This window comes from Haemaphysalis longicornis, unplaced genomic scaffold (genome assembly GCF_048455015.1).
Source record: "Haemaphysalis longicornis isolate Haplotype H1 unplaced genomic scaffold, Haemaphysalis longicornis Haplotype H1 scaffold_1, whole genome shotgun sequence".
NCBI classification, from domain to species: domain Eukaryota; kingdom Metazoa; phylum Arthropoda; class Arachnida; order Ixodida; family Ixodidae; genus Haemaphysalis; species Haemaphysalis longicornis.
Window position 1 is genome coordinate 208518077 of NW_027526203.1, and position 25138 is coordinate 208543214.

A 25138-nucleotide genomic window follows, 5' to 3' on the forward strand; every position below is an offset into this window, starting at 1 on the left:
AGTCACAAGCATGAAAGAAGACGATACCACCCCTCTTATCCAGGCCTTTGTTCTATCGAGGCTGACATAAGCAGTGCCCTACATGACTCTAACCAAGACAGATACGGAAAAACTTAACACCCTCATCCGTAAAGCCACGACGCAAGCCCTTTGTATCCTCACGAGCGCGTCAACCGATAGGCTCCTTCGCATGGGTCTGCAAAACACGTTATACGAGCTCATAGATGGCCACCCCTCCAGCCAGAAAGCACGGCTTGCAATGACAAAAACCGGCCAAAAACTGTTGAACCGAATCAAATGGAGCTCCCCAGACGTAAAGCAGAACAAGCAGCTTCCTGAGCGGTGGCGGCATAATATATCTTTTCCAATCCACTGCCAAAGAACATGCATCCGGTTCACCACTCCGGTCGGCGAGAAGCTAGAGCGAAAGCCTTAGACAAGAAATACGGCACCGGTCACAAGAAATACCGGGCACAAGAAATACGGAAACGGTCTACACGGATGCAGCCACAATCCGTGTTAGAAATAAGAGCGCAGACAGTGGTAGTCACCACAAAGACAGAGCTCCTTGTCAGTGCCACCGTAATAACCGCATAGACCAAAGAAGCGAAGGAGCTAGCTGTGGCACTGGCCCTTACACAGACGGAAGCCGCGGCGGTCGTAACAGACTCTCACGAAGCGTGCAGGAGCTTCAGGTCGGGCTGCGTGGCGCCAGCAACGCACCGCATCCTCTCAACCAAATTCCCTGACTGAAAAATAAGGATTGTGTGGATGCGTGCCCATGCTTCCATGGAGGGCAACGAGTTTGCCCACCAAAAGGCCCGAGAACTTGCCGACCAGGCCTCGGAGGATGTGGAGAAACCTGTACCTCTTCTAACGTACCACGAAATAACACCACATTTCAAGCTTAATCGATGGACTTTCCCGCTACCTCACCCAAACCTCACGAAATCTCAAGAAACAACACTTAGACTCCTACAAACCAACACCTTCCCGCACCCAATTAGGCTTCAGCGGACATCCCCCACTCAGTATCCAGCAGAATGCAAATACTGCCAAGAACCTGGTACACTACGACATATCATCATAGAGTGTAGAAAAAACATGCACCCACCACCCCTTCCCCGCGTTTCAAATCCTGAAGAGCAGTGGGAGACACTGCTGTCCAGCCCCTGCCTCTCGGACCAGATCCTGCTCCCTGAGAGGGCAGCCGGTGCTAAGACAGATCATGGATTCCTGTGAAGAGGGATCCTGTGAACCACTCCTACATGAACACCGTAAATTCTCTGCCAATGAAAGTTCTCTCTCTCTCTCTCTCTCTCTCTCTCTCTCTCTCTCTCTCTCTCTCTCTCTCTCTCTCTCTCTCTCTCTCTCTCTCCAGCCACATGTCAGTTTTGTCCAACCATGGGAACTCTCTACCACATTACCGTAGAATGCTCCAACACCCCTGCCCAGCCACCACTTCCCAACATTACCACACAGCAGTGGGTGGAGTTGCTGGCCAGCTCCGACCCCTCTACCCAGCGCATGCTGATAGGGAGGGCAACGCGAGCGGGTCACCTCCAAGGCATCCTGGACTGAGGACGCCTCTCACCGGGACGCCTCTCACCTAACATCGTGCTTGCTGTCTTGAATAAAGTTTATTCAATCAATCAAACGCGCCAATATTTTTTTAAAAGGAAATATTACGAGACTCGCCATCTCCGTTTATGATGTCCGTCTAGAGAGGGTGCCTAATCGGGCCGACAGATGACGCGACCGCCTCGACGGCCGTCAAGTGCGCGATCTTCGTTCGTGCGCAGAACGCGCGGCGCATGTTTACTATCTGCATCATCATAATCATAATCAGCCTGGTTGCGTCCACTGCAGGACAAATGCCTCTCCCAAGATCTCCAGCCACGTCTATCAAGTGCTACGTCAGTCCACCCTTTTTCACCATGATTTCGTAGCTCACCCCTTAATCGAGCCTTTGGCCGACCCCTATTATTGAGCTTGGCAGCCACGCCATTAAAGTTCTAATTGAACCGTTCAAAACGAATCTTTTCTTCCACATAAACCAAAATTTCTACAAAAAATAAAACATACAGGACCAAGAATGTTTCAAAACTTTAACTGCTCGCTTCTACAGATGCAGAAAAGCAGGACCCGAATTTTAGCAATTCCTGAAAATGTGTCAGGTTTGTAATTTGGTATTGGAAAGAATTCCTTATAATCAAAAATAAATACGTTAACTCATTCAGATGCATTCAATGACTCGACAAAAATACGGCGATAGCTGAAACGGTTCGTGTTTACACAGAGGTGGAAGCTTCGAATTCCACCTGCCGCAGTGGCTCTGTGGCTAAGACGGTGTGCTGCTGAGCACGAGGACGCCGGCTTGATTCCCGGTACAAAGCTGCGGCACAAATTCCTCTGAGTACATCCGCTGCCAGATTTGAGCGCCTCGGGGTATATAATACCGCCCAAGAATCGGTCGAGGCGCATCATATCAATCAGCTCTGTCGTCTCTCAACTACTCCCACTAGCCAACATACACTGATGCGTCTTGGTATCGGGGCCCCAGTCTGTTCTGAATTAGCTATCCCCATCCCGCGGCCTATCCGTGAATACCTCCCTGTCCGTCCTATTTCGAGGAACATGCACCCCACCTACCACAGAGGTACAAGGGAGCAACGGGCGTGGACGCTCACCAAGAAACTCCCCATTAAACCCGACATCCCATACGTTGCTACGGCAGAACACCGCCACCTCGACGCATTTGCCCTCGCAGTTGTTAATAGCCCGAATGACCCCCCTGTTAACTCCCTAACTGTCCGCACCACTATCCCGGCAGCGGCAGAGGAGGCGGCAATAACGCGCCAACGACTCGCCCGTACCCCACAATTATAATCACGGATTCGAAAGCGGCCAATCATGACTTCGTCCGTGGGTACATATCGCCCGCGGCGTCCAAAATTCACCTTCGAAATTCCCCGACCTCCCTGGTAGACATCGTGTAGACCCCGGCGCACACCGGCTTGGGGGGAAATGAGGCCGCACACAACGCAGCACGAGGACTTACTATCCGTGCCGGTGCCAGCATCGTTCCCTACCACTGCGCCAGGTCAGCTAGGGATCACTTAATCACCTACCATGGTATCACTGCGCATTACCGCCTCGCTCGCCGTCAATACCCTCCTTCCCACCCTGAGCTAACCAACGATCAGGAGCGCTTATGGCGACTCCTACAGACGCACTGTTTGGCCTGCCGAGCACTTCTGCACCGAATTCCCCCCTCCCAATTCCCCTCGCCAAATTGCCGACTCTGCGAGGACCTAGCCACGCTGCTTCACTCTATGTGGGCCTGTCCTCAAGACCCCTTTCCACCCGTAGTTAATGAAGAGCAGTCGGAGGGAGCGCTGGGCAGCTCGGACCCAGAGGTCCTGATACTTCTGGTCACCCGTACTGCCAACGCCGCTGCCGGCCTCAAACCGGCGGCAACACCGTTCCTTAAACCAGCCTAAGGCTCAATAAAGTGACTCCCCCTCCTCCTCGATTCCCGGCCGCGGCGGCCGCTTTTCTGATGGAGGCAACAAGCAAAAAAAAAAAAGCCTGTGTGTACGAGATTCCGGCGCACGTTAAGATCCCCAGGTGGTTAAAATTAATCCGGAGCCCTGAACTATGGCACGCCTAATCGCCTGCGTTGCGTCGGCGCGTTGAACCGTGGAATCAATCAATCAAGTTTCGAATTTCGTGCGATCCGTCCAACGCGCCTGTTACGAAAGCCAGTTTTGAGATTTTTTAGAAATGGAAAGTCTTCATGTCAGATAACTTATTATTCCCTGTGCAAAATCAGCTGTTACAAATTCTTCATCCAAAATAAGAATGTTGACCGGACACACCCGTCCCGTCTTTCGTGTAAACACCCCTAACTAATCCCTAAGGCGACATAGAAAGTCTAGGGAATCCCTAAGGCTAGGGAAGAAAGAGGCTGGCGAGTGGCCATTACCTCGTGTTTTCCCCAAATGTGGCCCAGTTGTTTAAAGTCGCCTTAGAAATTGCACCGCTGTTACTGGTAAAAAAGAGTACAGTCGAACACGTATATATCGAATTGTTGTCTATATCGAACTCATAAACTATAGCCTTGAAAATTCTGTGTAAAAGTATAGGAATTCGTACGTTTATATCGAACCGTATTTTTCCCGACATTGGGTATATCGAACGCCGTGCGAGTTGGAAAGTGCTCTTCCGCGGTCGCTGCACTCCCGATTGAGGTTGAGGAGGATGGGGAGGAATTCGCGGGTATGGCGAAGACTGGCTCGCGGAACTAATCCCCCCTACCGGAACGAATTTGCGCTTGCCCAGTCGGGTCCCGCTACCGGCCGCCGTAGCGTTAGCGGACGGAGCCCGGTATGCTAAATATCTCTAGGCACACAAGCCCGAACGCTTGGAAAATGTGACAGTGCGAGGTAGGGTTGCCCCGACTGCGCACGTCCTTTTTTTTTCGGCTGCGTACGTTCCTCGGCTTGCTCAAAAAGAGTTTTGTTTTTTCTCTCTCTGGGTCTGTCTTCCCCCAATGTCGTCTCAGGAAAGGGGAGAGGGAATGAAGGCGCTGGCGGCCTCCTCCTTCTTTTGCATTTTGCTGCTGTTGCTGCTGTTTGGCGAGTTGTCCCGCACCTTTCGGAGATCACTGTTTCTCTCGGAGATGACCATCGCGAGCGCTTTGTTGGAGTCCGTTCAGAAAGCCTTGGAATTGTTACCTTCAAAGTTCTTGTGGTACGTGCGCGCTGTTCTTCTTTTGCGTGCGTGTTGTGCATGGTGTGCGAAGGCGCAGCGTGCTGCTGGAGTTTTCTAGTTGTGCAGCCTCGAGAAGATCGAGACCAGCGTCTTTAATTTCATTTCCAGGACGAAGAAGCAAGCCAAGATCAGCGATTTTTTTTTTCACGGGAATAAAGTGTCCTGTTGCGTCGTGAGTGCGGAATTAGTAGTCATTCTTGAATGCGACGATCTGTAAGCGATCGTCCGCCATAGGTGAGGTCTCAGAGCCCATATTTTTATATCGAATTTTTCATATATCGAACTAATTCGCAACCCCCTTGGAGTTCGATATATCCGTGTTCGACTCTATTTTGTATTTTTGTACTTTGTTGGTGTTGTCGCTTTAAACTTATAAAAAAAATTCTCACTGCACTGATGATTACACTCGTCGAACCGGTTCAAAGCTTCCGAACCGGTTCGCGAACCGGAACAAACTGAATTCATTCGAACCCGAACGGTACCTGAACCCGTATTCTTGGTTCGACACACACACACACACACACACATATATATATATATATATATATATATATATATATATATATATATATATATATATATATATATATATATATATATATAGTATATGATTATGGTGTCGCAAACATTGAACACATTTCTTATATAGGTTTGCATAAAACTGTAAGAAGGAATGGAAAATGTTTCGCAAATGGAGAGTGTGCATACAGTCAGGCTACGCCTACGTTACAACATCAACAAAAAAAAAAAAAAAAAAAAAAGGGGGGGGGGGGAGCAAGAGAGAGAAAAAGGGGTCGTGTTAACAATGCAGCGTTCAAGGTTGCACCATGACGGGTCAACGTATGCCGCCCGGGTTGCAAGTTCAGACAATGGGGGAAAATGGTCAACCGCGGTTTGTAAAGAAAGGGAAGAGTATACAGCAAGGTATTCAGTGGCTGGGGAGACTGGTTCTAGGGAAAGCGAAGATGGGTGTGCCCCCCGCGGATGAAGAGAATAGATAGGGTGCACAAAAGAGCATTTCACAGAAGCTAGCAATCGAACAGGAAATAGGTAGGGTCACAAAAGGTTAAACATGAATAGATCACAAAGAGTTAAACATTCTTAAGTGGTGGTGGGAACGAGGCCTCCTTCTCCCGGACAAATGGCATTGTTGAGCCGCATTAAGCTAACAAAGCTGCTGTATTAGGAGAGTTTCTGCGAATTCTGGTGGCAAACTCGAGGGTAGGAATAATGAACATAGTTATAAAAATTATGAAGCCGCTAAGTTTATTCGAGGGATAAGCACGTTAATTTTCCGTAACTTTCATTAATTCCAAGTGTGGCTGACCCAAACTTATAAATGAGATAAGATTCCCGAACCTCGCGGTCGTGGTGCGTTTTGAAGGCGGATTCTAAAATCGTTGCTTTAAGATGATCAAATGCATGCCCGGGACTGTTCACATGTCTTGACAGGGGCAAATAAGGGCAGCTTTTTGCATGAGAGCGGTGATTATTGAACCGTATTCGGAAGGGCGTTTCAGTTTGGCCGATATATTGTTGCCTACAAACAGTGCACTCTAGAAGATATACGACATTAGCGGAGTCACAGTTAAAGTTACCTTTTATATTTACGTAGTAGTCTGAAGCCGTGCTGGTGGCGCGCTGTGTAGTGGTCATGTGTGGGCATACTTTACATCGGGGTTTATTGCAGGGCATGCAGCCAGTAGTTGCCGGTCGGTTGATACGAGAGTTAGTAAGAAAGTCCCCTAAATTCTTATTACGCCGGTAGACAACGCGTGGTGGTTCGGGGAATATGCTTTTTAAGCGGTCACTTTGCATTAGGATATTGTGATGTTTTTTTAGCACGGTTGACACTCTTGGAGCGGAGGATGAGTGGGTTAAAACTAAGTTAGTTTGCGGGTTCCTGCGGGTACCTATTTCCTGTTCGATTGCTAGCTTCTGTGAAATGCTCTTTTGTGCACCCTATCTATTCTCTTCATCCGCGGGGGGCACACCCATCTTCGCTTTCCCTAGAACCAGTCTCCCCAGCCACTGAATACCTTGCTGTATACTCTTCCCTTTCTTTACAAACCGCGGTTGACCATTTTCCCCCATTGTCTGAACTTGCAACCCGGGCGGCATACGTTGACCCGTCATGGTGCAACCTTGAACGCTGCATTGTTAACACGACCCCTTTTTCTCTCTCTTGCTCCCCCCCCCCCTTTTTTTTTTTTTTTTTTTTTTTTTTTTTTTGTTGATGTTGTAACGTAGGCGTAGCCTGACTGTATGCACACTCTCCATTTGCGAAACATTTTCCATTCCTTCTTACAGTTTTATGCAAACCTATATAAGAAATGTGTTCAATGTTTGCGACACCATAATCATGTAACTTTACTCTGATGAAGGCAAGTCCCATTGCCGCTACGTAAGTAAACATTGTTTGTTATTGTTCTTGCTGTGTATCCGACTCTTTACTTATACTATTTCTGCGCGCTTTGTGAGTTTATCTTTCTCTAGATTTATATATATATATATATATATATATATATAATATATATATATATATATATATATATATATATATATATATATATATATATATATATATATATATATATATATATTACAGAGAGAGAGGGGGCCTTGAGAGATAGGTGCAGGAGGACGTTCATTTAATACCGATGATATACACAAGAGGAGGATGGGAGAGGAATATTGCTGAGGATGATTTTGAAGGGAAGAAGATGAAGCACAGGATGGGGCCCACATTGTGGGACCCAGAAACTGTAATCAGGACGCGATGCGCAGGATGTGCTCACAATATACGTCGTGCAAAAGAAGGGGGGCGGAAAGAAGAAAAAAAAACGCATTTTGCTGCATCTGTTCTTTTGCGCTGGTTTCACCTGTTTTTAATCCGCCTATTTTTCGATTTTAGCCATTCCTCGCGTTTCTTGATCTTACTCGTGACTACGCTGGTGAACCTAAGTGGGCACAAGACATTCTTGCTACTTGAGCTCCTAGTTTGATAAGCGCACGCACCAATATAATTATTCTAGGATTTTTGAAATATTGTTTTGTTACGCTTACAGATTTAGTCAAATTTCTTTACACGAAGCTGCACATTTGATTTTGGAGCTTGCAAAGTAGGCTTTGTGCGAAGCTGAGCATCTTAAATTATCAAAGTAAGAAAAATGTTGAACCGTCTCCATCCGCCATCTCTCACCACCTGCCTGCACCCTGGTCACTTTCTATGTTCCCAGCTCCCACCTTGCAGTTCCTTGTCGTGCTACAAGCGACACTTTCAGGAAATGCCTCATTATCTTTCGCACCTATCTGTCCTGTGTATGCCGTGTCTATGTTTACAACTGTCTATATTCGCGCCACCTCGTCCCCACCCTCTGGCCGAAAGATAAGTGATTCCAAAAGGCCTAAAAAATGGTCTGCTTCCGTCACCTGCTGTTTTCCAGGATACCGTTCAACACGTACTGTTTTTTCCCCCGTAAGAAGTCGAAAACACCCACAATTCGAGATGTGATTGCCGAGGCGGGAGTGACAAAAAAGGACAAACTCCTCCAGGAACCTAAATCAGGAGGTCAAAAATATAAGCCTAATACAAGTCGTTCGAAATTGAAACCTCCTGAGAATACCTGCCTCCGTTCGGCCATCGACGAGCAGCTGCGGGACGTACACGTTACGTACGTGGTCATGATGAGTATGGCGAAGGCGGCAGGGCGAGACGTACTTACCACACCAGGCAGCGGGGAACCACCACCCGTAAAACCGCAAAACACACGCCCAGCATCAGTTGGGAAGTTGAACGGAAAGTACGGAGAGCGAGATAGCCAAAAAGAAAGAAAAGCTGGGAGGCGACAGCGCCCAAATGACCGCGTGTGCCCCACGTGACAGCATAGAATTAGGCCGCGGCGGCGGCGACTGGGAAAGCCGGAGAGCTCACGGTCGACTTTGGGTCGCATGTCCGGGCGCCTTGGCGGCAGCAGCACCCCGGCGTACACGCATCGCTTGATCTGTTGCCTGCATTTTGCGGCAGCGCGCTTCTGCACCCGGTGGGAGGAGCCGCCTCACTTCTTATTCGCGCGGCTGCTTCCATACTCGCCATCGACGCGCTAACGATGTGTTTCCCGCCGACGACACCCGGCGCTTGGCGCCCTTGCGACTCCAGGCTCCGCATTACTGTCGGCACAGCGGGAGGATGACGGCAGACTCCCAGGTTGTCTCGCGGCGTTTCGGGGCCATGTTTTTTCAATCGCTCCTTAGCCGCATGTAATGACTGGTGACGGCTTCCGGTCTTGAGGCGGAGTTCAAGCGTTTCACACCCTTTCCACTCTTCCTGGTCTTGCCCGAAACACCGGTCTTGATTCGCGTTGTTCTTTTTCTTTTCTGACACAACTGCCGTCTTTCACGGAGCCATGGAGAGCATCCGGGTCCTCGCGCTGGCGCGTTGAGTGCGAAAACGCGTGCGACGAAAGTGCGCACCCTAGCGTCACGGTATCAAGGCTAGGACCACAAGGAAATTCTAGGCCTTCGAACGTCCGCACCGCTCTTCCTAACAACCGCTCACCGGTACAGACGAACACACATGAATCACACACATCAGAACGGATCCCATGGCATGCTACCGCCGCAGCCGAGAGCCAGGTCAGACAATCGCAATAACACCAGCAAAGGAATTTGCGCGCACAAAATGCATGAAATAAGGAGGAACAAAACACTCCCATATTATTTTAATGCACGTGCAAGTTGTCGACGCACAAAAACCAGGATGAAATGTGCACTGGTGTATGCAGGTATTGATGAATAAACGAAAAGCAAGTAAACGTGAACAAACGTATATAGGAGGCGGGGAAAGGGCCCTTCGTACATGAAACGCGCTGTTGTCCAACAAACGCATGATAGGCGGGAGATGACACGTTTCGAGTATAGTACGACAAACGTTCATCGACTCTGCAGTAATCACTGCGTGTCCAGCCGACTATGGCAGTGTATGTGTACGGTTTACTGCATATAGCATATCAGCCTACGAGTAAAGGTTTTGGCAGCTGTCCCTACTCACAAATATCTGTTATTTGACGCTCCCATGAAAGACTGCCGAAGAGAATAGGCGGCCTCAACAAGTGTGACTGGATACGTGAAGAAGACTGAGAGTGGACCATAGCACGACACCATGTATATAATGCGACACACTAGTGTTAGATTGATTATAAAACTGAGTGACATACTGGTGTTAGATTGATTAGAAAACTGATTGATAATGATTGATTGCTAGATTAGATTGTTAATGATGAATCAATCTTTATAAGTTGCGAAACCCGTCAATCAGTCAACTAATTTTTATTTTAATTCCCAGGAACAATAATCAGTTCTAAGTACTGGCGCACTAACACAATGAACGCGGCGATAATAACAATAGCATGACACATACCGCCCGGATTCCCAAAGACAACTAATGAGATAAAAACTAAGCTAATGTCCACCCAGGGTGAAATCTGCTGAAACAGTGGAGCTGTGGTTTCCTTGAGTGCGCTCTAACGTCAACGGACGCTCTCCCGAGAACGGCATCAGAGAGAGAGAGAGAGAGAGAACGATCTTTAATGAAGTCTGGCGATGTTAGCCGGACTAAAATGTATAACTTGCTACGCCAGTTGATGACGTGATGAAGATGGTGGCGATGATGTTCAAGAACTTGATGTGCACAGGAACGGCGAGTTATTCACAGCGACTGGTCTAGACCTGTGTGTGCAGGTGCTCCATCAGAGCTTTAGTAGCCCGTCAAGCGCGTTTGGGACAAGCCCATGGTCCTAAAACGTCCTTTAGCTGAATGTTCATGGAAAGCGGCAGTCCCAAAGACACTGCTAAGGGATTCTCTATGAGCACATCGAGTACATTCACAGAGCAGGTGCTGGAGGGTTTCTCGCACATCACAGTGTGGGCAGAGTGGGGATGTAGCTCGCTTCATCTTTAAGAGGAAGTTGCGCGTGTATCCGACATTAAACCGCATGCGATGTAGAATTGCTTCTACCTGCTTGGAGAGTCCTGGTGGCATTTTGAATTTGCAGTTGGGATCGATGGAAGATGGCGGCGCGTAATGACGTGATACGCCATCCCAGGCTGCACGCTGCATGTTTTATGCCACGCTGGATGCAAGTACCGATGCATCTTTCCTGGCTGAATGGTATGGATATTGCCAATGCACGATGTTTATGCGCGTACGGAGGCAGCAATGTCCGCCTTCACATTGCCAGTTATCCCACAATGGGCTGGGATTCACTGAACTTCCATATGGTGGTGTGCTTGTAGAGTTTGGAGATGTAAACCGTGTTGTCAGACACAAGCTGGTCTTTTGGAAAAGAGGCTAGACATTGAAGAGCAGCCCTTGAGTCTGTGATCATCAAGCAGGTTGCTTGATGATACCAGCTGCAAGTTCGGTAGCTGTAGTTGACGTTTTGTGACTGAGCATGCCACTGATGGTGAGTGATGACGGTATCCACACCTCGATATGGAATGATGTTGATGACACCGATCCATATGTGTACACATGAGTGTGGTCTTTGTATATCCGGGAAATGTTGCCCTGAGCGAAGAACGTCAGGAACATCCAGGGCGGGTGCTCAGGAGGAGCAGGCTCTTGATGGACCTTCGGCAGAAATTCACGCACTTCTTTGGCCCAGCTTGTCGCTACAGGATGGCCACGCTGTCTTGCCACAATCGGTGGGCGCGCACGAAGCTATTCCTGCGTGCTTAGAGCGAGTGGTGAGAGCTGTCTGCATTCTTTCAGTGTTCCGATGGTAGAGGTTGTCTTTGGAATGCCAATGCAGACCCGCAGGATTTGTGCTTGCATGCTCTATAGCGCATTGACAGTTCCTTTTGATAGCGGCACCGAAGCAGGGATTCTGGAACACATCAGTCCAATGCAAAGCGCTTTGTATACCGGAGAAAAGACTTTACTGAACAACCACCGGTGTTGGAGGAGAGCATGCGGAATATCTTGTCATTGAGGGGGTGACTATGAGGCAAACAGGTGAGATTCTGTCATCGCGCAAATTATACTGTTCGCACAAAGAAATCGGCAGCTGGGCGTTAGCGGCGGGAGGCTCCCTCTCCTCTTCCTTTCCTACCGGGACGGAGAAAAACCAGCCCCTGCGAGATCACCCGTCGCGGTGGCTCAGTGGCTAAGGCGTTGCGCTGCTGAGCGCGAGGTCGCGGGTTCGATTGCCGTCCGCGGCCGCTTTTCTGGTGGAGGCGAAAAGCAAAAGCGCCCTTGTGTACGAGTTTTCGGCGCACGTTAAAGGTCACAAGGTGGTCAAAATTAATCCGGTGCCCTCCACTACGGCGCGCCTCATCGCCTGCGTTGCGTCGGCGCGTTAAACCCCATAATGAATCCCTGCGAGATCACTGCGACCTATATTGGTGGATCTGGGAACCGGTTTCTGCGAAGCCGCCGGCGGATCTGGGAACGTGCTTCTATACCCCTGCTTGACGCACGACCTACAGCAGACGGACGAAAAGGCTCGACATACAAAACCTCCACTGTTAAAAAGTTCGTAAAATACGGAGAGCACAAGCGCTGTTTTTCCTTTGTTTGTATACAGTTTCTCGCGTTCTTTAGTAAAATGCGAAAGATCAATCCGCATTGCATTGAGGAAGCTGTCGAGCTCTGGATTCGCCCAAGCAATTGGCAGAATACCCCTGTTAATTCCAAACCAGCCGAAACAAATATGCCTCGAAATTTCCCTCCTTGGAACGTTACTCCTTTACAGATTCAATGTCGCATCCCTGGAATTGGCCCCAAGAAGGCTATGCCCCAAACTGAAATACTACATATCGTGCTAGAATACATGTATAAAATGCATTCGGCTAGAACACACACATTTACGGATGGATCGTCATCCCCGCAAAGCTCTTCATCTGAAATGTACGTGCCACTTACGGGTGAAATGTTTTCATTTCGTCTGGAGCTACCAACATCATCTACAGCGGCTGAGCTATATGCCCTTAAAGAAGCGATTGTTTACGTCCTACGCCACCAGCCGCGTCAGTGGAGCATCTTTACAGACTCCAAGGCAGCTCTGCAAATTCTGTCAAGGAGGAGCAGGTCTTCCCCGCACCATACCGCAGCCGCCGATATCTCCTACCTTCACCACCTCGCTTGAGCCTCGGACCAGCTCTCGGACCAGTTGGCGTTGGTGAACCTGACCCGGGACATTCTCGACGCTTAATGTTGCGTTTGAGTAAAGTTTTTTCCTCCTCCTCCTCCTTGCATTGCTGGACACACTATAAAATGGCAATGGATACCTGGCCACAGTGGTATTATAGACCCTATGCAAAATGCGCCCCGCCATCTCACGTCGACTCCGGTAACTAGGTCCGCCATTTTGGTACGGTCGTTTGAAACCGAAACCAATTAGCAAAACATAGAAGGCGGGCATTGACCGCTCTTGGTGATGGACTACAATGCCGGAGCATTGCTTCGTGCCGCAGACCACGCAATGCGGAAATACCGGTTCAAATGGAAAAAAGGTACCTGAAGTTCCACGCTTTTGAACGAACTTTGTGACGCGAACTGTGCCGGCGCGAGCAACCTTAGTGACACGCTGGGCGCGGTGCGCTTGGAGCGAATATTTGTCGTTGGTTCGCTAAGCGCGGGGTTCCGTAGTCGCTGTCCGTATGAAAAATACAGCTGCGTTGGAGTTCTGTTGTCCAGCCTTTGTATTCTAAATGAAGCCTGAGCGTGCGCCGCCTATTCAGGCGACTGACAGCGGCGCTCGACCGGGAAAACAGTACCACACGTTGCCAAAATTAGGCTGTTTCGTTACTCGTCCCTGTGGCTCTGCGCCCGCTTCATTTCATTGTTAAAAGGTACCGCTTAGCCCCTACACGAGCCTTTACCTTACCTAGGGCTGTAAACAAACTTTTCCTGCCGCACTACGCCGTCACGGCGCGGTTGAAAATTTCCTCTGTGGCGGGCGCGCACGGTATGGGAGTATGTTGTTGGTTTCGTTACGTTGCATTTAGCCGCGTGTCATTGCAGAAGTGGCGAACACTGTTTTATGATGATCTAACGGTGGAAAATTCGAGCTTTTGCACTTGGTTCCCGACTTGCCGGGCTCAAAGGTTTGTTGTTACGTCAAGTTAACTTGGTGCCCATTGTCATTCCAGCAACGATGTATTTACTATCGAATATTTTGCGACTAAAATACACACTCACTCCTCCAGTTTGTCACATGCTGCATGCATGCCTCCGACGTAATGATAGTGGCCATTGATGTAGGTAGCTGAGGCAATTTTCAAGTTTTATTCAAAAAGAAAAAAGAAAACGGCCACAGTTGCATCAGGCCGCCGCGCATCAGCTTGAGTGCTTTTGCGTGTTTTGTATCCACAGTGAAAATCCCAGTAAATTAAACTACTTCGCTGATTTATAGCGCGTGCAGTATAGCAAACTGTGGATATACTATATTCGCGCACCCCTGCATGTCGCGGTCTAGTAAACACGACGTTGCCCAGCCTCTGCGTGCTCGCGAGATGACCACGGCGAAATGTGGCATGAATGCTTGCTGGTAGCTCATAGGTGACCCTTCAGGTGCCATGCCAGTCCTTGTTTCTGTCACTGGGGGGGGGGAGGAGGAGGAGCGGGAGGCCAGCACAACTGGGGCAAAAAACTCATTCCCAAGGCTACCAAGTTTTCTCCCAAGCGCCTGCACGGCACTTTGTTGCTGCTCGCATTGCTCCTGTACTCAACGTGCATCGAACAGACGCATTGGCAAGGGAAGGGAGGGGCCATTTTATCGCGGGCTTCTCCAGTCAATGTTTTGGACACTCGCTGTCTTGATGCCCTGCTGTCTCGGACGTCCCCACTGTTGTGGCAGCTCAGTGCACGCAAGCTCCGCTGGCGCCTCTTAAAACCTTCGGCTTGCAAGAGGGCTAGTAGGTGCACAGCAGCCAGGATGTGACTCCATGCTCCACTGCAACCCGCTGGGTACTCGCACGATGCCTCCCCAATCGCCCCACTGTCCGTCTCAAAGGTGAGGCACACAACTTAGGGCCGGCCACTTTTCTTCTGGGAGCGAAAGCAGCTGCTGAGCGCATGGATGAGGCCCAACCTGCAAGAACAGAGAGAATATCAGTAAATAACACTCAGGGAAGAACAGGACTAGTCCGCTACAGTTTATGGTAAAGGGACAGAGCAGAAAGAAGTGGCCACAAGGAACAGACTCAAAATGACCAGATTTTGTGTCTTGCTTAACAGTGTTGCAAGGGCAATAATCTACACCTCAAACAGCAATGATGTCAAAAATGTTTGTCAAGTTCGAGCGTGCAAGTATCTCTGCATGCTTTGTTAATGCATTTTTCAAGAGAAGGAAGTTTAACATTTAAAAACCTCAGCGTGGGTAACGATCGATACCAGTACCCGCATAATCGTGTTCGTCATAACTTAAGCAAGCAATAATATGATTATCTGGAACTCACTTCCAGAATCTTTCGAGATAAACAGGTAAACATTCGGGCTATACCGATGACCCATCGAATTAAAAAAAATCTTCTAGTTCAGTGAGTTCGAGCTAACGAGGTTTCACTGCATTATCTATTCGTGCACACCAAAAACATGCGCTTTAGAAACAAACACAACCACCCCACCGCCAAAAAAGGAGAAGAAAGACACACAAACAGATTTTTGCGCAGAACATGCGCAATAAATAATGAAAACACACAAAAAAAAGAAAATTCAAGGCGTATGTGCGCTTTTGTAGTTGACTTCGCCGCAAAGCACGATTGCTTTGCGACAAACGCGCGGGCGGACGACCGTCACGGAAAACGGCCGCAACCTTTCCGTAAACATCTTCGCCAAAAATCATCCCGTAAATTCCATGTACAGCATTTGAAAATACCTAATCCACCCACTAGCGGTACGGTCTGGCGATTGTCGCTCTCCTCTTTCAGGTGCTGCAACAGGGTCGCCGCTACGCATTTGCGTGGTAAACAACGGTGAACAAAGTGCTCTACAAATGCTCATACCGGCTAACTCGCGTCAAGTAAAAACAAAGAAGGATTTACTTACTGTGAGTCGCACGTGTTTGTCCGCACCGATGAAGGCGAGCAATGCGCCTCGGTGGCTAGGCGGCATGCCCTGCTCCGCTGCCGCTCGGATGGGTCTTTGGCGCGGCACACCAAGTGGTATGAGTCTTCAGACACAGTCGGCAGCGCAGGCAAGTCCTTCGTCCACAATCCGCGGTCGAGAGCCGGAAAACACCGTCCCGTTTGAGCCATACCGCGTTACCGTCACCTACTCTTCCACAGTAAACAATACGAGACATGGAGGAAAGAATACTCCTCCATGATACGAGACTTCCCGATCGGCGCCCGTACCAATATGGCCGACGGTCTCGTTTACATCAGTGTTGCTAGATCACCAAGCAATTTCGCATAGGGTCTATTGGAAACCAAAAAGCCGATGAAGCAGCCCGTATGGGCCTTAACCACCGGAAATACTGCAAAGTGTACTTTACAAAAACAGACGCTTCCACCATGGCCCATCGCTTTGCAGTAAGTGAAAGAACCCGGCTATGGCGCAGCAACGAACCCAATAATGAAGTATTTTTGCACGCGATTGACCCTGAATTGACATCAAAACTTCCAAGAGAGCTCCCTCGTAGGCTGGAGACATTATATCATCGCCTACGACTGAACTCGGTCTACACCAACAGTTACCTCTTTCGCCTCGGCCTGACGACCAACCCGTACTGCGATAACTGTTCTTCCATAGAAACCATGGAACAGATTTTATTAGAATGTGTGGCCTACTTGGCACCAAGATCCCGTTTTTTTTTTAAGATATTGAAAGCCTAGATGAAGGGCCGGTAACTTTGAAAACCAACCTAGGACCATGGACGTGCCCCTCGAAGCAGTGTCAGGCCCTAAAAAGTTTGTTTTCATAGTTGGAGGACATTGGCCACATTTCAAAATTGTAAATTCTGTGACACAATCTAAAAAATAGTCCGCCAAGCCCGCCAAACCACGCCAGTGTTTTTTGTTTGCTTTCGTTTTTTTTTCTGCCCACCTCTCTCTAGGGCCTGTTCTCCCTACATCCCCGACCCCTAGCAGAGAAGCATGTAGGCGATCGCAAACGCCGGCAAAACGCTCTGCTTTTTCAATAAAGAGCCTTCTCTCTCTCTCTCTCGCGTTCTAGGTTAATTGGAGGTAAGAGAGTCACGCCATTGATCAATCCCTCTCAGGACTAACCATGCACACATTTAAGCTGTAGTTTTTTTCTTTGGACGCTCACAAGTTCCGCATCATCACTGTCTCGCATATCGCCTGCGAGAACACTATACACGAGCTTCGCACCCAATTCTATGGCTACCGAATAATCTACAAATTCCGAGACCTCACTTACGACTGAATCGAGATACTCGTGGTCTGAAACCTTGCACACACATATGGAACAGACAGGAATTAATCGGGGCATAATGATGCCTAGAAGTTTTTATGCCACCCTGCCATGGATTCCGCGTCCACTCAGGCACAACTCGACCAAACACAGGCACCATCACTGCACTGGCAGCATAACTACCTCTAAGATGCCATCCTTAGCTTACAACGATGTGCCGAAGCCTCACCACTTGGCTTCCTTGCTCCGTTGCAGTGCCTAACCGAACACGGCGTCGACTTCGCCAACGAAGTCTGCGCCGACTTCGCATACACGCCTGGTATCATCTCCAAGTGGAAAACTCCGAGGCATTCTGTAGAGGGTCAAGGTGTCCGTACTATGGCCACAACAGCATACCAAACTTAGTCGATCATATCTGGACGTGTTCAGCCTTCTGAATTTGCCGCAAACGGTTGCTCACAGCCTCAGTATACACCCAAAGATTGCTATAGAACACGTTCAGTGTGCCAGGAGCACTGATTAATGGTGAGAGAAAATCACGGACGTTAGTATGACAACAGGCCTGTAAAAAGTGTTTTGACGGTGGATCGTCACCCAGCTGTATACCTCTATAAATGATCTAAATGACCCTCTGGAGCACTCTCTTTTTAAGGAAAGTTTTTTTTCGCTTTCCGGAGTTGCCGGGCGCTGCTGCTGTTGTCTTGCCAGGATGAGGAGTGGGTATCTTATAACACCACCAGATGGTGCTCGCCTCCGCGCATCTCTGAGAGTGAGCGGTGGGGAGGCCGGTACATCACGGCAGCGGCTACGGCCACCAAACAACGATTGACTGAGGGGTGGACCACTGCTGAGCCGATCCTGGCTCAGGTCAGCAGTTTGTGTATTGTTTGGCTAGGCGTGCTGAGATCGTCAGCTGTCAGTGTGTGTGTCTGCGTTCGTGCGTGGATCACCGTGCGTTCACCGTGAAACAACTTTCTTCAACAACTTTCTTCTGTTTTTATGCTCCATTGTTTCTTCTCCATCTTTTTTCTCCATTTTTCTCTATTACCGGCTGGGACACAACCCCGGTGTCCACGCGCTTCTAAGGGACCAGTCACTTCACTATCATCATCATCATCAGAGTCGTCGTCGTCGTCGCGGGCGGAGAGAGGCCGCGGTGCGCGATGCGGGCGACAATGTGGGCGACGCATGCATTGCATGAGTGGGGTCTAGGGACGTAGACATCGCTTTAGCCACAGTTTTGCATCCGTCCGGCAGCAACGAAAATGCGAATTAAAAAAAAACCTTGGGCCTTCAAAGATGCACTGGTGCCAAAAGTGAAAACCCTGCGAATTCTCGGCGTGCCTTTTCACGCGGATGGGTCTGGAGCAGCACTCCTCCCTCAGCTGCAGGCCACGATATCGTAACTTATCCATCTCATCCGGTGAATCTGCACACACCAACATGGCCTGACGGAACAGGACACTTGCCGTCTCGTCCACGCCCTACTTCTCAGCCGCCTCACATACGGCACCACCTACGGGTGTCTTAAACCGCAAGAACAGAGCAATCTGGATGCACTCATTCTCCGGGCTTTCAAGATCACTCTAGGCCTTCCAGCTTTCGCCTCCACACAGAAATTGCTTCAACTGGGGCTGCATAACACCCTCTCTGAACTCCTCGAAGCACAACAGACAAGTCAATTGGCACGCCTGTCCCTCACTCCTACCGGCCGAACTGTCCTCAGGGCACCAGGCCACCCCACTCCTAAACCTCATAACGAGCTTCACGCCCTACCTCCCCACATCCGGATCAATATCAAGGTGGCACCAATTCCACGTCACAGGCATCCCGTATACAACCCCGGCCGACGCAAAGCCAGACTGCAGCACTGTCAACGGAAGTACTCCTCAGCCCCGGATTCTCGCTATAGCGATATTGCCAAACCTCATCACACCCCCGCTCGACCCTAGCAGTCCCGGACAACGAGAACCCCGTTGTCAACGCCGCTACCTTCCTTCATGTCTCTTCAACAGCTGCTGAAACCACCGCCATTGCCCTTGCGGCGGCCACCCACACACCCACCACCCACCTAACCATAATCACAGATTCTCAACAAGCCTGCCGACATTACCTCTGGGGAAGAGTATCCCCGGCGGCGTTCAAGCTCCTGAAAGCCATTTCCGACCTACGTACAATAACCATTGTATGGAACCCGGTACACGCCTCACTCCCTGGTAATGAAGCAGCACATGCTGCGGCCCGCGAGCTTCACTTCCGTGCGTTCCCTACAGGGCCAGGCGGCTCGGACTCTACCACGGCCACTATCCATTTTCTTCAACCCTGCTGCACCGACATCATATCACACTACCGCCACGCTCGCCGAAGGTATTTTCCGCCCCACCCTACGCTGTCCGTCGAAGAATCACGAATCTGGCGCAGACTACAAACTGCCACATACTATAACTCCACCATCCTCCCCCACATCACCCCTCATGCTTCGAGTACAACTGCCCGGACTGTCAAGTTCCATCCACCACTGCCCACCTCGTCTTCCTGTGCCCCCAACACCCTGTTCCTCCCTTTCCCTACCCCCGAGCAGTGGGAATGCGCGTTGACCAGCTCGGACCTGCAGGAGCAGCTCAGACTGATCCAGCGGACCACGCGAGCAGCGGCGGCGCGCGGCCTCCTAAACTGAGGAGGCCACCCACAATTTCTTTATTATTATTTTTTCTCAATAAACGTTTTGCCTCCTGCTCGGGCCCTCTCCCATAACGTGAGACGTAGGGAGGGCGAAGCCTGCCGTCTGTATGTCTATTCTTGCAGCCTTGGCGTTTTTCCCCACGGAGATGAAACCGTTAGGGGTAGAAGTATTCAGCTTTGCTGTAAGTCTCGTTTCTTGAAGCCCGAAGCGTTTTAGCGCGAGGCGTTGGAAAACGAGTGTCCCGGTGTGTTCTTTTAGTACGCGTGCTTCCCGCTGAGGTGAAACGTTCCAGCGCGAGGCGTTGGAAAACGAGTGTACCGGTGTTTTAGTACCATGCCCTACAGATACTAAGACGACATGAGACGACGACATCCCGAGCCCCTAAGGGCCTTCGCCCCTAAGATTCCTCGCCCTGCGCTTTGTTGAACACGGACCAGGGATTGTGATTCCTGTGGACGACAACGGTTACAGCAACAAGACAGCGTTGGTTTTCAACGGAGACTTTAATGTCGACCTTCGAAAACAGGTGGTTACGGGTCGCCAGGACTGATGTCGACGGCGTGCACCCTATAGCTGCCGCCCTTCCCACTCATCACTGGCCACGTCCAGAGCTGGTGGTTCGATTAACCACATGCTCAGCACGGGATTGAGGTGTCGAAGGTTTCTCGTTACGTATGGCATGTCATTCCTTAAATCTGCCAAGTGCGTGTGTGTGTGTGTGTGTGTGTGTGTGTGTGTGTGTGTGTGTGTGTGTGTGTGTGTGTGTGTGTGTGTGTGTGTGTGTGTGTGTGTGTGTGTGTGTGTGTGTGTGTGTGTGTGTGTGTGTGTGTGTGTGTGTATGTGTGCGTGTGTGTGTGTGTGTGCGTGCGTGTGTGTGTGCGTGCGTGCGTGGGTGCGTGGGTGTGCGTGGGTGCGTGTAGGGGGTATGGGCGTGCGTCAGAGTTACTGGATATAGACAGTAGCGAAACTCCCCATAGGCCCCATGTATCGAAGGCCGGTCTTCGGTTGCCCCCCTGCGCCGGGGCAAGTTGACTAGCCTGTCGTCTGTCGGCAGGACGTTGAAGCAGTACTCAAGTGCTTGCGGCTGCTGCCGTAAGTCATAAAAAGAAAAGCCGCAAAAACACAAGTAAATTTTACGTAATGATTGTGTTTTAATTTAAAAAGCAATCTTTATTTTGCAGAAGAATTTTGAATAATGATAATTTAGCGAAGTTCCGTTTTTATCTCCTAGGTGCCGCGCGCGTCGACTTGCCCCTCAGCTTCCACGGAGGGGGGCGGGGCTAGCGCTGCCCGTATTCTGAAGCGGAGTTTCGCAACTGTCTATATTGAGTAACTCTGGGCGTGCGTGGGTGTGGGTGTGGGTGTATATGTTCGAGTCTCTTCTAGAAATGGGCATTAAGGTCCAGAGGAGGAGGAGAATAAACATTTATTGACCGTAAGTACCGAAGGCAGGGCACTCGCCCGGTGGAGGGCATCCTTATTTCGGGATACCCAAGCTGCGAATTGCCGTCCAGGCCCTCTTTACCAGTTCTTGCTGGTGTCCAAGGTCCGGATCGATCAGACGAGCCATCCACTACTCAAAAGTTGGGAAGGGGATTGGGGGTAGGTTTGGAGTTTGTTGTCACTCCCATATCTGGTAGTACAGGGTGCCGGGCGTTCGATAGAAATTGCAAAGGGAGGTATACTGAGCTGGGTAGATGAAATGGCGGAGGGTGCTGTGGGGATAAGAATTTGTCTGCAATCGCCGAAGAGTGGTGGCTTCTTCTCTGGTTAATCGAGGATGAGAATTTTCTTCTGTTGAGGCTATAATGTTCCAGGACGTCTGAATACCGGAGAAGTGGGTCCGTTTTGGTGTCATCGGAGAACATTCCGTCTCGGGTAATGGCCCGGTGTATGTACGCGCGGGAAGCTGTACGAGCCGCCTTATTACCGTCAATGGATCTATGCCCTGAAACCCAGACGATTTCCATCTCAGGTAGCTCTGCAATGGTTTTCAGTCAGTGCTGGTGAAGAGATGGGACCCCGCTGGTAACTTCGACATGCCGCTTGGGAGCCAGTTCGTATACGCCTCGAGCGCGGCCTGTAGGGGCGCCACTGAAATCCCCCTAGCGGCCCGTTTCGGAAGCATGCGCGGGAGTCCGCGTCGCGCTGCCCAGTGCCGCCGCTGCTTTTGCGGCACGTTCACAACTGAGATTCACCGTTTGCGGGCGTTTGAAATCCATGGGGATCTTCGATTTACAGTCTAGGACACACCGCGGACTCCCCGAGAAGCAGTCCGGCATTCGATTTTCCCATGTATCCCTATGGCTTCGGGGAATCCTCAGACTACCCGCGGACTATCCGCGGTGAGTCCGAGACTGTAAATCGAAGAGCTCCCATGTTTATGTGGAGCAGTCACTCTGTTCGCAAATGGGGTGTGTTTACGAGAGTATAAATGTTTCTGACGCGATCTCAGTGTGGTATATTCGGTCTGTATAAGCGCCGTGTGCGTGTCACAGGCCAGCGTCGCGGAACCGGCATATGATGGAGCCGATTGTAGTTACACTGACCTGAATTTACTAGCAGCGTCTCCGTAACCACCGGGTCCTCATATGTTCATGCTACGGCTATACAGTATACGATTTAAATCGGTTTTGTGCGCAATCAGCGAAGCGACAGCACGCCAGTTACGTTTGCCAATATTAAACCACAGATATTGATCGCCACCATTTACAGGCCAGTATGTGTTAATGTCGGGAATATTCAACAACAGTACGATGGTCAATACATAATTATACTCGGGGATCAGCACACGACAGAGTCGTCTTCTCGGAGGTGAGCGCCGCAGTCATTCATCTGCTACATATATCCTCTGCGAGCAGCGCGGAGACCGGCTTAGAATATAATCCGCGTCCGCGACTAATCCTTCTTCGAAATATCGTCACATGGCACAGGGAGCCTGCAGAATAAAGCAGAAACTGAAATCAGAGGGCTTATCACATACCACACTCTTCCAACGACACCTCGCTTGTTGAACAGCCTACCCTGCATAATTCCAAAAATGCGTCCGCCGAATGATCAGCTGTTCGTTGAAGTAGAAAAACAAAAAAAAAAGTGAACGCGAAATTTGTGTGTGTAATTACAAAAACGTTCATTGCTTGACTCCGCTCGGCATTTGTACACAGCATCCCCTCCCCTTACCCCCCCCCCACAGATGTCTCACGAAATAGCAGTGAACCCTACCTGGCTAAAGTTTCGACGAACGTCTTTAGCATGTCAGAAGCTGCACTGTTTTTTTTTTCATTTCCATTAGAGTTACAATTATATGTTTCTTAATTCCGCACTTGCACAGCATTTATTTTTCCGTGGTTTCATTAACTTGCCTTGGTTCTTGCTATGTGGCGAGTGTCAGCACATATTTAACGACGCAAAGGCTTGGAATATACTTATAATTTTCGCAGGGTTTATATGTTATAAAACGCATGTCCGGGATTGGGTAATCACATCCCCGGAACATATTTTTCTGCGACGTATATATTCGAAACGAAGCCACATTCGTTGTCCACGCTGGAAAATAAAGCCAACCTCTCATTGTGCCAGTATCAGGTCTAAACGAGGCGACAGTAGAATTCATTTGTGCCTGATGTTTTGGAGGTGGCATGGGTGATATGTTGCTATCGTCGCCGACGCCCGGAAGAGCGGCGACGAAGCGCGCAGAACCGCGTCTCCGGGTAGCTCTTGAAGGCGACCGCGTACTCTACGAAGACGCAGCTGCTTTTTAAGTGACCTAAACCTACGCTTTGCCTATAGACGTCACCATAACAAGTTTTTTTAGGGCGCGGAAAGGCGAAAAGAAGCGAAACAGAACCAAACCACTGCACGAACCCCTATCAGCCACGGAGCGCAAATCCCGTCAACACCGCGGAGAAGCGGCGGCAGGCAGCGCAGCGATCGCGAAGCTCGAGGCGTATAGTGATGAAGTCCTTGCTGGTCGTGGCAGCCAGGGCAATCGCAACTTCCTCTGCAGCTTCTGTTGAAGTTGTATGTACAGTCATAGCTGTCATTTCCTGACCGGCCGCGTTAACAACGCAGACGACGGTAATCAAGCCTGAGACAGACAGACAGACAGACAGACAGACAGACAGACAGACAGACAGACAGACAGGCGGACGGACGGACGGACGGACGGACGGACGGACGGACAGACAGACAGACAGACAGACAGACAGACAGACAGACAGACAGACAGACAGACAGAAGGACGGACCTTTTATTGAAAGCAAGCGCTGATGGTGGTGCGCCCGCCCGAGTGCGTTGCACTCATTATCTATCAAATAATGCAACTGGAGGGGCTTGACACCACTGGTATCACATAGCCTAGTATAGCGCCTCTAGATTCCCGACGACAAAATGTAAACAAAGCATTAACATAACTTGCTTGGCTGCGGAGTGCTCGAGTCAGATGGGGTATAGTTTTCCCCATAAAATGCACGTATTTTGTAGTAGACACTGAAATGTACGCAATCCCACACCCTTCCCTATTAACATATATACGCAAGCAACTTAAGTAGGCTTAGGCAAGCTCGAAACAGTAGGCGTATCTGAAACGCCTGCGGTGTCCGCAAAATTAGCGTCGTCGGTGGAGCGTTAGGAAGATACGTAATCTCAGCGCCTACATTTTGACGTGCTTCATAGTTTTTTCTTAGTCGTGTGGGGGCTAATTAGAATCTTAGATGGGAGAAGGGAAGTTCTGCGTATATCCGTCATTCGCGGAACACAATGAGGGTGGGATAATTGGCTAGAACTAAGGGCCATAACGTGAAAAATGTAATCAAAATAGCGCTTTAAATGGCGTTTTTCGCACTAAAGCAGCGTAGACAGAAGGAATAAAAAGAGAAATGTGGCATAATATGTTAGCTTCCGCGTGATAAGCAGCCGACCATCTCTTTAAACATACCTGCAATTTCACCCATACAGCCATGGCCTGCGCATTTTCTGAACAACGTTGCCGCACAGGCAGCAAACTTGTCAGCTGAAAAAGCGGATTGATTATTGGTGAGGTTAATGGCTCAAAACTAAGAGAATCTTCATACTCGAGATTCAATCGTCGCGCTTACAGGTAAAAAATAAAAACGGTTGTTTTCGCTCGACGGGCATCAGAAATGAACTGCTAGGGGCCGTGGTCGTTGTGCCGGCCTATTAGCTGATCCGCCTCTCATTGTGGCCGTATGCAGTTCCCGAATTATTAGCTGCTAAAAATTTTCGGGGGGATGAGCAGTTGAATGCATGAACTTTTGTTGGTATTATAATAGGAAAGGAAC